This window comes from Triticum aestivum, chromosome 7B (genome assembly GCF_018294505.1).
Source record: "Triticum aestivum cultivar Chinese Spring chromosome 7B, IWGSC CS RefSeq v2.1, whole genome shotgun sequence".
Classification (NCBI taxonomy): Eukaryota; Viridiplantae; Streptophyta; class Magnoliopsida; order Poales; family Poaceae; genus Triticum; species Triticum aestivum.
The window spans coordinates 439,525,857-439,541,451 of record NC_057813.1 but is presented as its reverse complement, the minus strand read 5'-3'; positions in this window follow the sequence as shown (position 1 = coordinate 439,541,451).

The following is a 15,595-nucleotide window of genomic DNA, read 5'->3' as shown; positions in this document are numbered from 1 at the left end:
ATTACTCCACACATCAACCGCTATCCAGCATGCATCTAGTGTATTAAGTTCATGGAAAATTGAGTAATGCAATAAGAACGATGACATGATGTAGACAAGATCTATTTATGTAGAAATAGACCCCACCTTGTTATCCTAAATAGCAATGATACATACGTGTTGTTTCCCTTTCTATCACTGGGATCAAGCACCGTAAGATCGAACCCATCACAAAGCACCTCTTCCCATTGCAAGATAAATAGATCAAGTTGGCCAAACAAAAGCCAAATATCGGAGAAGAAATATGAGGCTATAATCAATCATGCATATAAGAGATCAAAGAAGACTCAAATAACTTTCATGTATAAAAACATAGATCTAATAATAAACTCAAAGTTCATCGGATCCCAACAAACGCACCACAAAAAGACTTACGTCATATGGATCTCCAAGAGACCATTGTATTGATAATCAAGAGAGAGAGACAGAGAGAGAGAGAGAGAGAGAGAGAGAGAGAGAGGGAGAGGAAGCCATCTAGCTACTAACTACGGACCCGTAGGTCTACAAAGAACTACTCATGCATCATCGAAGACGCACCAATGGACATGATGAACCCCTCCAAGATGGTGTCTAGATTGGATCTTGGGTTTCTGGACTCTGTGGCAGCTGGAATTGTTTTTTCGTCGACTCCCCTAGGGTTTCTGGAATATTGGGGTACTTATAGGGCAAAGAGGCGGTGCGGGAGGCCAACAAGGAGGGCACAACCCACCGGGGCCCCGAGGCGTGCCCTGGTGGGTTGTGCTCCCCTCGGAGCTCCCCTCAGGTGTGTTCCTGGCCCACTGGATGTCTTCTGGCCTCAAAAAAATCCTCAAAACGTTTCGCTGCATTTGGACTCCGTTTGGTATGGGTTTCCTGCAATGTAAAAAACATGCAAAAAACAACAACTGGCACTGGGCACTATGTCAATAGGTTAGTACCAAAAAATGATATAAAATGGCTATAAAATGATTGTAAAACATCCAAGAATGATAATATAAAAGCATGGAACAATCAAAAATCATAGATACGTTGGATATGTATCAAGGTGCCTTGGGAATCCCCAAGAATAGGGTCTTGTCACTCCTTATTCTCCTCATATCGACATCTCACCCAAAACTTGAAAACTTCAATCACACAAAACTTAACAGAACTTTGTGAGATAGGTTAGTATGATAAAGAGCAAACCATTTCACTTTGGTACTATCAAAGACAAGATTCATAATTGTTCCCACACAACGCCTACTGTAGCATATCATTTCTACAATTTATATTGTGCAATATAAGCCATATAAACTATCAGGCAAGCAAACAATGCATTGAAAATAGAATCTGTCAAAAACAGAACAGTCTGTAGTAATTTGTACTCCAACCATATTTCTGCTACTCCAAAATTCTGAAAAATTAGGACAACGTGAGAAATTTGTTTATTAATCTTATGCAAGAATAATCAACTCAGAAGAACTCTTCTGTTAAAAATGGGAATTATTTTCGTGAGCACAAAAGTTTCTGTTTTTCAGCAAGATCAAATCAACTATCACCCAAACTATCCCAAAGGCTTTACTTGGCACTTTATTGAAACAAAAGCAATAAAACATGATTACTATAGTAGCATAATCATGTGAACACACAAAAACAGTAGGTGGAAGTGTTGGGTTGTCTCCCAACAAGCGCTTTTCTTTATTGCCTTTTAGCTAGGCATGATGATTTCAATGATGCTCTCATATAAGATAATAGTTAAAACATAACAAGAGCATCATGAATCATAAGTTCCTCTCTCATAATAATTTTCATTAGCATCACGAATAGATTCATCCATATAACCATCACATAAAGCATTATTTTCATGATCCAAAAGCATAGATGATTTATCACTCTTTATGCCATACATGTCATCATAATAATCATCATAAGTAGCAACTTTGTTCTCATCATAGTCAATTGAAACCTCTTCCAAAATAGTGGATGTATCACTAAATAAAGTCATGACCTCTCCATACACTTTCATCAATATTGTGATAAGATGCAACACCCTCCAAAATAGTGGGATCACTAAGTTGACACTCTTCCAAACCCACTTTGATCACTGTGATCATCATAAATAGGAGGCATGCTATCATCATAATAAATTTTCTTATCGAAAGTAGAAAGAATCAAAGGATCATATTCATTATGCAAAGCATCCCCAAACTTGGGACAAGCATTATTTTCAGCAAATAAATCTTCAAACATTTCATACTCATCAAACATAGCATCCCCAAGCTTGAGGTTTTGCATATCATCATAATCATTCTTATCAATAGCATGAATGGCACCAATAGTATAGCAAACATTATTATCATATTCTTCCAAGCAAGTGCCAAAAAGATTTTCAAGATCATAAAAGACATCATTGTCTTCCGAAGCATAATCATTACAACAAGTATTAGGCATCACAAAATCATACTCAATATCATCATCTTCCATCAACATATTCGATTCACTTTCTTGTGGAACAATGGTGATAGTAGCAATATTACTTGGGAGAGTTACCTTTTTACCTCTACTTTTTCTTCTTTTCTTTTTCTTCTTTTCTTTTTCTTCTTTGCCACCTCACCTGTGGGTTTAATCAATTTTTTCGAGCTTCTTGTTGAAGAGATTGATTGGATAGGAAGCTCCTCCTCGTTACCTGATTCATCATAATAAACACTAGGAGGGTATTGGGAAATATTTTCCCTTTCATTAGTACTGTCTTCATACTCTATTTGTTTTCTTGTGTTTAGATAGTTGGCAATATAAGAATTCTCAATGCAATTTACCGCACAAAACATATAAATTTCCTCTAGATCAAAATCAAGAAATCTATTGAGATTAAATTTTGGAATACCCTTAGTTATATGTTTCATTTCTTCATACCCCAAAAGAAGACTAATCTCTTTATGATGCTCAAGGGTAATCAAGTTATCACATTTTTGGACACGATTCGAGCATGAAACAAATAGCATTGGAGATTTAAATGACCATGATCATTGCAAAGTTCACAAGGATGGCGAATAAAATTATATCTTTCAGCACAACCATCTAGCCTCTCTTCCAACATTTTCGTTTCTAAGTATTTATGCTTCTGACAAAATCTATCTTCCCTTTTGGGTGTGCTTTTGCACTCCCAGTTCACTCCACAAAAATTGGCATTCTTATAGGAGACATCATTATCATGACCAGTGCAATCATCATTAACATCATGGATATTCAAAGAATTTATACTAGCAATATTGCAATCATGCCCATCATCCAACATTTTGTGCCATAAATCTTGTTGAATTCTTTTTCAAGCAATTGAGCACAATTATCGGAATCCTTATTCTCAAGATAGACATTATAAAGATAAAGAACAACCTGAGGTAACCCAATCTCCATTTTTTGTAATTTTCTTTTTATAAACCAAACTAGTGATAAAACAAGAAACTAAAAGATTCGATTGCAAGATCTAAAGATATACCTTCAAGCACTCACCTCCCCGGCAATGGCTCCAGAAAAGAGCTTGATGTCTACTACACAACTTTATTCTTGTAGACACGTGTTGGGCCTCCAAGCGCAAAGTTTTGTAGGACAGTAGCAATTTTCCCTCAAGTGGGTGACCTAAGGTATATCAATCCATGGGAGGTGTAGGATGAAGATGGTCTCTGTCAAACAACCCTGCAACCAAATAATAAAAAGTCTCTTGCATCCCCCAACACACCAAATACAATGGTAATTTGTATAGGTGCACTAGTTCGGCGAAAAGATGGTGATACAAGTGTAATATGGATAGTAGATATGAGTTTTTGTAGTGCGAACAATAAAAAACAGCAAGGTAGTAAATAGTAAAACAGAGAACAAACGGTATTGCAATGACGGAAAATGAGGCCTAGGGTGCATACTTTCACTAGTGCAATCTCTCAACAATGCTAACATAGTTGGATCATATGATTATCCCTCAAGGTGCAATAAAGAATCACTCCTGAGTTCCAATTAGCGGAGTACAAAAGATAGAAATTGTTTGCAGGGTACGAAACCACCTCAAAGCTATTCTTTCCGATCAATCTATCCTAGAGTTCATACTAAAATAACACAAAGCTATTCTTTCCGATCGATCTAACCAAGAGTTCGTACTAAAATAACACCATATGACACACATCAACCAACTCTAATGTCACCTAGATACTCCAATGTCACCACAAGTATCCGTAAGTTAATTCTACGATATGCATCAAACAACTTCATGATCATAATATCCAATCCACAAATGGAACTACAAGGAGACCCCAAAGTTTCTATCGAAGAAAAGATAATAAAAATGTTCATAAACCCCTATGCATAGATTATCCCAATGTCACCTCGGGAATCCGCAAGTTGAGTGCCATAACATACATCAAGTGAATCAATATGATACCCAATTGTCACCTCAAGTATTCATACCGTAAGACATACATCATGTCTACTCAGATCTCTGAACATTCAATCCGACAAGATAAAACTTCAAAGGGTAAAGATTCAATTCATCACAACAAGAGTAGAGAGGGGAGAAACATCATATGATCCATCTATGTTAACAAAGCTCATGATATATCAAGATCGTGACATCTCAAGATCATGAGAGAGAGATTAAACACATAGCTACTGGTACAAACCCTCAGCCCCAAGGGACGACTACTCCCTCCTCATTATGGTGGCCGCCGGGATGATGAAGATGGCCACCGGTGATGATTTCACCCTCCGGCAGGGTGCCGGAACGGGCTCCCGATTGGTTTTCGGTGGCTACGGAGGCTTGCGGTGGCGGAACTTCTGATCTATGTTCTCCCTGAGGGTTTTTAATAATTGATAATTTATAGGGCGAAGAGGGTGTGCGGGAGGCTACCGAGGTGGGCAAAACCCATTGGGGCGTGCCTGGGGGCCCAGGCGCGCCCTGGTGGGTTGTGCCCCCTCGGGGCACCCCCCAGGGGTTGCTTCGGCCCATTGGTAGTCTTTTGGTCCATAAAAAGTTTCGCATTGTTTGGACTCTGTTTGATATTGATTTCCTGCGATGTAAAAAACAAGCAAAAACATCAATTGGCACTGGGCACTGGGTCAATAGGTTAGTCCCAAAATATGATATAAAGTTGCTATAAAATTATTGTAAAACATCCAAGAATGATAATATAACAACATGAATACTTCATAAATTATAGATACGTTGGAGACGTATCAGCATCCCAACCTTAATTCCTACTCGTCCTCGAGTAGGTAAATGATAAAAGAAATAATTTATGAAGTGTGAATGCTAGCAAAGTGCATAAGTTTGATCAATCATAATTTCAATCACTTTCCCTAGCATCATAACAGCAACTCTTTCTTACTTATTATGATAAAGTAGCAACCAATTCACATGTTAAGGTTCAAACAATGAATTCTCTTGAAACTCAACAACCTATGATCTCGGTCACCAAGCAATTGCAATTTAACTTATTCAACAGAGTCTAAGTAAGAGCTCCACATACTCAACCATCATATAGTCTTCTATGATTGCTAACACTCACCGCATACACATGAGCAAAACGTTTCAACCGGACACATAGAAAGATACGGGCTTATAATTTTGCCTCCCTACGTATTCACCTCAAGGGTGATGTCAACAATAATAACTCATGCTACCCATATCCAACTGAATATATGTGCCAAGATCTTTCCTCACCACATGATGCTTGCCAAAAGAGAAAAATAAAAAGGAATAGAGAGAAGAACTTTGACTCTTTGCATAAAAGTAAATACTGAAAAGTAAAAGATAGGCCCTTCGCAGAGGGAAGCAGAGGTTGCCATGCGCTTATTCGTTTGTATGCTCAACCCCTTAGTGCAAAAGAACATCACGTTATATTTCCCCTTGTGATAGCAACCTTTATTATGCAGTTTGTCGCTTTTATTCTTCGCCATCACAAGTTCGTACAACGCTCAATTTTCTCTTACACTAAATGATCTAACACTTTTAGAAGCAATTTTTATTGCCTTATTGCACCGATGACAACTTACTTTAAGGATCTTACTCGATCCATAGGTAGGTATGATGGACTCTCAAAACAAGGTTTGGGTTTAAGGGTTTTTGGATGCACAAGTAGTATCTCTACATGGTGCGGAATTTTTGGCTAGCAAAGATGGGGGGCAAGCACCACATGTAAGGATCTATGACAATATAACTTCTATGTGAATATGAATAAACATAAATCATTACGTTGTCTTCCTTGTCCAACGTCAACAATTTTGGCATATAATATTTTGATGGGGTCTCACAATCACAAAAGATTTCCAAGATAGTGTATTTGCATGTGAAAGTTCTCTTCCCTCTACTAATCATTCATGATTTGCTTGTATGACCAATATTGCGATTGTTAAGCTTCAAAAGTTCTCGCTTTCTAAACCCAATGTGAAGCTACCACTAGGCATGATATGAGCATACAATTTCAGTTTCATGATATTCAATTCATTCAACAATTTACTCATAGGATATAAGTGAAGCACAAGAGTAAATGACAAACTATTCCAAAAAGATATAAGTGAAGATCAAGCGAGTGGTTATGTAAATGGGTAGCTATTTGAGGACTCTCTTTTATTTAAAACTTTCAGATCTAAGTATTTTACTAAAACAGCAAACAAAACAAAACAAAATGACATTCCAAGCATGGCACAACTCATGTGCATTTCAAGAAGCAAAAACTTAGGCGCAACCGATACTAATAGATAATTGTTGAAGAAGAAAGGCGGGATGCCTACTGGGGCATCCCCAAGCTTAGATGCTTGAGACTTCTTGGAATATTAGCTCAGGATGCCTTGGGCATCCCCAAGCTTGAGCTTTTGTGTCTCCTTAATTTCTCTTATATCACGGTTTCCCTAAATCTCAAAAACTTCACCCACACAAAACTCAAGAAGAAATCGTGAGATAAGTTAGTATAAATCAATGCAAAACCTTATCATTCTCTACTTTAGTAAATCACTAAAGTTATTGTTTGACATTGCATACTAAATGCCTCTGCATATTGCATACTCCTATCCTCAAATAGAATCATTAAACAAGCAAACATATGCAAACAATGCAACCATAACAACAATCTGCCAAAACAGTACAGTCTGTAAAGAATGCAAGATTCATCATACTTCCCTAACTCCAACAATTTTGAAAAATTACCACACTGTAGAAAATTTATTATAGCTTAATATACAAAAAGTTTCAACATTTTATCACATCCTGACTTTTCTTGGGAATGTTTGCAACAGCGATAAACTTTCTATTTTGAAACAGCAACATGTAGACTTGCAAAATAAGCATGGTAAAGGCTATACTTGACATTTTTCTTGAAAATAAAGATGCAAAACATTATTCTAAATAATGGCAAGCAAATCCTAACAAAATAAAATGACACTCCAAGCAAAACACATACCATGTGACGAATGAAAACACGGCTCCAAGTGAGGTTACCGATAATGTTGAAGACGAAAGAGGGGATGCCTTCCGGGGCATCCCCAAGCTTAGTTGCTTGGATATTCCTTGAATATTACCTTGGGGTGTGATGTCTGCTAGAATTACGTCGGTATTTCCCCAAAGAGGAAGGGATGATGTAGTATAGCGACGGCAGGTATTTCCCTCAGGGATGAGACCAAGGTTATCGAACCAGTAGGAGAACCTCCTCACACCATGTAAACAACACCTGCACACAAATAACAAATACTCGCAACCCGACGTGTTAAAGGGGTTGTCAATCCCTTTCGGGTACAGCGGCTCTAGGTAGGCAAATAACGTGAGGTAAAAGTGGTAGATAGGATAAATAGATCACGGAACAAATAAATTGCAGCAAGGTATTTTTGTATTTTTGGTTTAATAGATCTGAAAATAAATGCAAAGGAAAATAGATCGCACAAGCAAATATGATGAAAAGAGACCTGGGGGCCGTAGGTTTCACTAGTGGCTTCTCTCAAGAAAAATAGCAAATGGCGGGAAAACAATTACAGTTGGGCAATTGATAGAACTTCAAATAATCATGACGATATCCAGGCAATGATCATTATATAGACATCCCGTCCAAGATTAGTAGACCGACTCCTGCCTGCATCTACTACTATTACTCCACACATCAACCGCTATCCAGCATGCATCTAGTGTATTAAGTTCATGGAAAATTGAGTAATGCAATAAGAACGATGACATGATGTAGACAAGATCTATTTATGTAGAAATAGACCCCACCTTGTTATCCTAAATAGCAATGATACATACGTGTTGTTTCCCTTTCTATCACTGGGATCAAGCACCGTAAGATCGAACCCATCACAAAGCACCTCTTCCCATTGCAAGATAAATAGATCAAGTTGGCCAAACAAAAGCCAAATATCGGAGAAGAAATATGAGGCTATAATCAATCATGCATATAAGAGATCAAAGAAGACTCAAATAACTTTCATGTATAAAAACATAGATCTAATAATAAACTCAAAGTTCATCGGATCCCAACAAACGCACCGCAAAAAGACTTACGTCATATGGATCTCCAAGAGACCATTGTATTGATAATCAAGAGAGAGAGACAGAGAGAGAGAGAGAGAGAGAGAGAGAGAGAGAGAGGGAGAGGAAGCCATCTAGCTACTAACTACGGACCCGTAGGTCTACAAAGAACTACTCATGCATCATCGAAGACGCACCAATGGACATGATGAACCCCTCCAAGATGGTGTCTAGATTGGATCTTGGGTTTCTGGACTCTGTGGCAGCTGGAATTGTTTTTTCGTCGACTCCCCTAGGGTTTCTGGAATATTGGGGTACTTATAGGGCAAAGAGGCGGTGCGGGAGGCCAACAAGGAGGGCACAACCCACCGGGGCCCCGAGGCGTGCCCTGGTGGGTTGTGCTCCCCTCGGAGCTCCCCTCAGGTGTGTTCCTGGCCCACTGGATGTCTTCTGGCCTCAAAAAAATCCTCAAAACGTTTCGCTGCATTTGGACTCCGTTTGGTATGGGTTTCCTGCAATGTAAAAAACATGCAAAAAACAACAACTGGCACTGGGCACTATGTCAATAGGTTAGTACCAAAAAATGATATAAAATGGCTATAAAATGATTGTAAAACATCCAAGAATGATAATATAAAAGCATGGAACAATCAAAAATCATAGATACGTTGGATATGTATCAAGGTGCCTTGGGAATCCCCAAGAATAGGGTCTTGTCACTCCTTATTCTCCTCATATCGACATCTCACCCAAAACTTGAAAACTTCAATCACACAAAACTTAACAGAACTTTGTGAGATAGGTTAGTATGATAAAGAGCAAACCATTTCACTTTGGTACTATCAAAGACAAGATTCATAATTGTTCCCACACAACGCCTACTGTAGCATATCATTTCTACAATTTATATTGTGCAATATAAGCCATATAAACTATCAGGCAAGCAAACAATGCATTGAAAATAGAATCTGTCAAAAACAGAACAGTCTGTAGTAATTTGTACTCCAACCATATTTCTGCTACTCCAAAAATTCTGAAAAATTAGGACAACGTGAGAAATTTGTTTATTAATCTTATGCAAGAATAATCAACTCAGAAGAACTCTTCTGTTAAAAATGGGAATTATTTTCGTGAGCACAAAAGTTTCTGTTTTTCAGCAAGATCAAATCAACTATCACCCAAACTATCCCAAAGGCTTTACTTGGCACTTTATTGAAACAAAAGCAATAAAACATGATTACTATAGTAGCATAATCATGTGAACACACAAAAACAGTAGGTGGAAGTGTTGGGTTGTCTCCCAACAAGCGCTTTTCTTTATTGCCTTTTAGCTAGGCATGATGATTTCAATGATGCTCTCATATAAGATAATAGTTAAAACATAACAAGAGCATCATGAATCATAAGTTCCTCTCTCATAATAATTTTCATTAGCATCACGAATAGATTCATCCATATAACCATCACATAAAGCATTATTTTCATGATCCAAAAGCATAGATGATTTATCACTCTTTATGCCATACATGTCATCATAATAATCATCATAAGTAGCAACTTTGTTCTCATCATAGTCAATTGAAACCTCTTCCAAAATAGTGGATGTATCACTAAATAAAGTCATGACCTCTCCATACACTTTCATCAATATTGTGATAAGATGCAACACCCTCCAAAATAGTGGGATCACTAAGTTGACACTCTTCCAAACCCACTTTGATCACTGTGATCATCATAAATAGGAGGCATGCTATCATCATAATAAATTTTCTTATCGAAAGTAGAAAGAATCAAAGGATCATATTCATTATGCAAAGCATCCCCAAACTTGGGACAAGCATTATTTTCAGCAAATAAATCTTCAAACATTTCATACTCATCAAACATAGCATCCCCAAGCTTGAGGTTTTGCATATCATCATAATCATTCTTATCAATAGCATGAATGGCACCAATAGTATAGCAAACATTATTATCATATTCTTCCAAGCAAGTGCCAAAAAGATTTTCAAGATCATAAAAGACATCATTGTCTTCCGAAGCATAATCATTACAACAAGTATTAGGCATCACAAAATCATACTCAATATCATCATCTTCCATCAACATATTCGATTCACTTTCTTGTGGAACAATGGTGATAGTAGCAATATTACTTGGGAGAGTTACCTTTTTACCTCTACTTTTTCTTCTTTTCTTTTTCTTCTTTTCTTTTCTTCTTTGCCACCTCACCTGTGGGTTTAATCAATTTTTTCGAGCTTCTTGTTGAAGAGATTGATTGGATAGGAAGCTCCTCCTCGTTACCTGATTCATCATAATAAACACTAGGAGGGTATTGGGAAATATTTTCCCTTTCATTAGTACTGTCTTCATACTCTATTTGTTTTCTTGTGTTTAGATAGTTGGCAATATAAGAATTCTCAATGCAATTTACCGCACAAAACATATAAATTTCCTCTAGATCAAAATCAAGAAATCTATTGAGATTAAATTTTGGAATACCCTTAGTTATATGTTTCATTTCTTCATACCCCAAAAGAAGACTAATCTCTTTATGATGCTCAAGGGTAATCAAGTTATCACATTTTTGGACACGATTCGAGCATGAAACAAATAGCATTGGAGATTTAAATGACCATGATCATTGCAAAGTTCACAAGGATGGCGAATAAAATTATATCTTTCAGCACAACCATCTAGCCTCTCTTCCAACATTTTCGTTTCTAAGTATTTATGCTTCTGACAAAATCTATCTTCCCTTTTGGGTGTGCTTTTGCACTCCCAGTTCACTCCACAAAAATTGGCATTCTTATAGGAGACATCATTATCATGACCAGTGCAATCATCATTAACATCATGGATATTCAAAGAATTTATACTAGCAATATTGCAATCATGCCCATCATCCAACATTTTGTGCCATAAATCTTGTTGAATTCTTTTTCAAGCAATTGAGCACAATTATCGGAATCCTTATTCTCAAGATAGACATTATAAAGATAAAGAACAACCTGAGGTAACCCAATCTCCATTTTTTGTAATTTTCTTTTTATAAACCAAACTAGTGATAAAACAAGAAACTAAAAGATTCGATTGCAAGATCTAAAGATATACCTTCAAGCACTCACCTCCCCGGCAATGGCTCCAGAAAAGAGCTTGATGTCTACTACGCAACTTTATTCTTGTAGACATGTGTTGGGCCTCCAAGCGCAGAGTTTTGTAGGACAGTAGCAATTTTCCCTCAAGTGGATGATCTAAGGTTTATCAATCCGTGGGAGGTGTAGGATGAAGATGGTCTCTCTCAAACAACCCTGCAACCAAATAATAAAAAGTCTCCTGTGTCCCCAACACACCAAATACAATGGTAATTTGTATAGGTGCACTAGTTCGGCGAAGAGATGGTGATACAAGTGTAATATGGATAGTAGATATGAGTTTCTGTAGTGCGAACAATAAAAACAGCAAGGTAGTAAATAGTAAAAAGTGGTTCTCAAGAAGACAACACCTTGATCGTTCACAGAGAAACATTTATCAGCTTCGCTAGCAATGTTCTCCTTGATCCGAGATATTCCCCTGTCATACCGTTGGTGGTTATGATCTGATCCGTAAGGGTAGGTTTCGCCACCAAGGTAGATAGGAATCCTTGAGGAACAATGTCAAGGTTAAGCTTCCGGGAGCACAAACAGTATTGCAATGATGGAAAATGAGGCCTAGGGTGCATACTTTCACTAGTGCAATCTCTCAACAATGCTAACATAGTTGGATCATATGATTATCCCTCAAAGTGCAATAAAGAATCATTCCCGAGTTCCTATTAGCGGAGTACAAAAGATAGAAAATGTTTGTAGGGTATGAAACCACCTCAAAGCTATTCTTTCCGATCAATCTATCCTAGAGTTCGTACTAAAATAACACAAAGCTATTCTTTCCAATCGATCTAACCAAGAGTTCGTACAAAAATAACACCATATGACACACATCAACCAACTCTAATGTCACCTAGATACTCCAATGTCACCACAAGTATCCGTTAGTTAATTCTATGATATGCATCAAACAACTTCATGATCATAATATTCAATCCACACGAAGAACTACAAGGATACCCAAAGTTGTTACCGGAGAAAAGATAATAAAAACGTGCATCAACCCCTATGCATAGATTACCCCAATGTCACCTCGGGAATCCGCAAGTTGAGTGCCATAACATACATCATGTGAATCAATATGATACCCCATTGTCACCTCAAGTATTCATACCATAAGACATACATCATGTGTTCTCAGATCTAAACATTCAATCCGACAAGATAAAACTTCAAAGGGTAAAGATTCAATTCATCACAACAAGAGTAGAGAGGGGAGAAACATCATATGATCCATCTATGTTAACAAAGCCCATGATATATCAAGATCATGACATCTGAAGATCACGAGAGAGAGAGAGAGAGAGAGAGATTAAACACATAGCTACTGGTACAAACCCTCAGCCCCGAGGGCGGACTACTCCCTCCTCATTGTGGTGGCCGCCGGGATGATGAAGATGGCCATCGGTGATGATTTCCCCCTTCGGCAGGGTGCCGGAATGGGCTCTCGATTGGTTTTTGGTGGCTATAGAGGCTTGCGGCGGCGGAACTTCCGGTCTAGGTTCTCCCCGAGGTTTTTTTTGGAATATTTGTGAATTTATAGGGCAAAGAGGGAGTGTGGGAGGCCACCGAGGTGGGCACAACCCACCGACACGCGCCTGGGGGCCCAAGCGCGCCCTGGTGGGTTATGCCCCTCTCGGGGCACACCCCCCCCCCAGGTGCTGCTCTGGCCCCATTGGTAGTCTTCTGGCCCATAAAAACTCCACAAAAAGTTTTGTGGTGTTTGGACTCCATTTTATATTGATTTCCTGCGATGTAAAAGACAAGCAAAAAACAGCAACTGGCACTGGGCACTGGGTCAATAGGTTAGTCCCAAAAAATGATATAAAGTTTCTATAAAATGATTGTAAAACATCCAAGAATGGTAATATGAAAGCATGAATACTTCATAAATTATAAATATGTTGGAGACGTATCACTTAACTTTTAGCACATGAGTAGGGTCAACTTATGAATATATTGAGGATCGACATGCATTTGAATACTCCATGGTTGACCTAATAAGGTATAGACCCCTCATTGTGTGCTCATGTATTTTTTTTATAAACGGAGTGAAGCTCATGATAAAGCATTAGCATCATCTGAGTCCTGGAATGAAAGAAGTGTTAAGAAAATAGGTAATTAGGCTACTTGAGGCAGTAACTATTCTCCCTTGTCCTATTGCAAATGGGTAAGCCTAGTTTATTGCGTTTCTAAGAATGGAGGTTTTTACAACTATTCCTAATAAACACAATGAACCAATGTTGACTAGAATGATTACTAGATATAGAATATGTATTGATTACATGAAATCTAACAGAGAGATGCGCAAGGATCATTGCACACTTTCATTGATCGGTCAAATGTTTGAGAGGCTTTCCAAGTACTCTCTTTTTTACCTTGATGGGTATTCTTGATTCTCTCAAATTTTCATCCATCTGGAAGAACATGAGAGGATCACATTCACTTGTCATTTCGATCTGTATGCTTATATGTGTATTTTGTTCGGTCTATGTAATGGTTATAGGCGTATACCCTTTGGGTTTCTTACAATACGTCAGTCGTGCACAAACCCCAAAGGTTTTGAAGAGTCGCATCAGCCAAACACCTTAATAGGCGAGAACTTCCGACCACTACCGCCACGGAGACACCTCTTGCAAGGCAAGAAGCTGAACTGTTGCTTTTATGGATCTAGAGAAGAAGACCAAGAGCACAATGAAACCTGAAATACAATATAGTAGACAGTACTGCCAAAGTTAAGAGGGGGTGTAATAGTTGAATGGATAGGGTCCAAACACCGGTAGCTCTATGATTTCAACAACAAAGGTTGTGCTATGGTGGGATAGTTAAAGCCAAATGACAATTAATTTACCAATGAGACGATGGTGGTATGCATATCTAAGGGACCGATTATGGAACAGATGCCTGAGTTTAGAGTTTGGGCTAGTCGATTAGTCATCAATCTTTGAAATCCGATCAAACGGACACAGAACAACCATATACAATAGAAATCACCTGGCCAAAATTTGCATTCAACCGATTTCGCTCACATAGCCCAACTCATGCATTTGCTCATAAATGACCAGAAGGCCCAAAATATCAATTAGGCTGAAGTAGCCTACAGCCCGAACACAATAACAACATAAAAAGGCACACCCATAAGAAAAACTTTAAGAACAAATGCCTTGGTATTGCCCTTAAAAGAAGAAGAAGAAATGAAATAAAAAACTAAAACAAATTAAAATATCGAAGTTTCCTAAGAAGACCTTGACAAAATTGATAGACCCGGAACAGGGGCAAGTTAAAAATTCAGCCTAAGAAGCCACGAGACAACGCAAGAGAAAAAATGACAGCACAAATATTAACAAAAGAACGAACTGTTAGAAGGACTTACCAAAATTTAAAAAACATGCAACTCACATAAAGCTAAAGTGCACATATAAACATAACGGTGAAAACCCCTTAATCCTACTCTCCAAGCATTGATCAGGCCTTCCCCTGCCTCCTCGCACTGGAGAGGTCTTTTTTTTTTCCTTTTTTTGAACCGGGCTATCCCATTTCCATTATTGAGAACGGAAATACATCGGTCTTACAAGACGGAATTCGAGAGGTCACCTGAGGTGAGGACCGGCGGAAAAATAGAAATAAGGATGTGTCTTCCTTTTCTTGGTGGGTGTTTTTGTTTATGCAGGTTTGGTCCGTTACCAAGCAAGCTATTCGATCTATCCAGGACAAGCGCCGGAATCGCTCTTGTGACTTGGGGGTTCGTCGACATCGTTTCCCTGACTCCCTAGAGTGGAATAATTCATCCGTTACATGGATGATAAGATCTCTGATCCATCTTTGTCTGATTCCGCTTGCGCTCCTCCAATAATGTTTAAATGCGTCGAGAAAAAATACATTTGTATGGAATATTTTTATCCGCTGTTGCTCTCTGAAAGACATGCAAGTTTGAAGTTCAAAATGTTCTGTA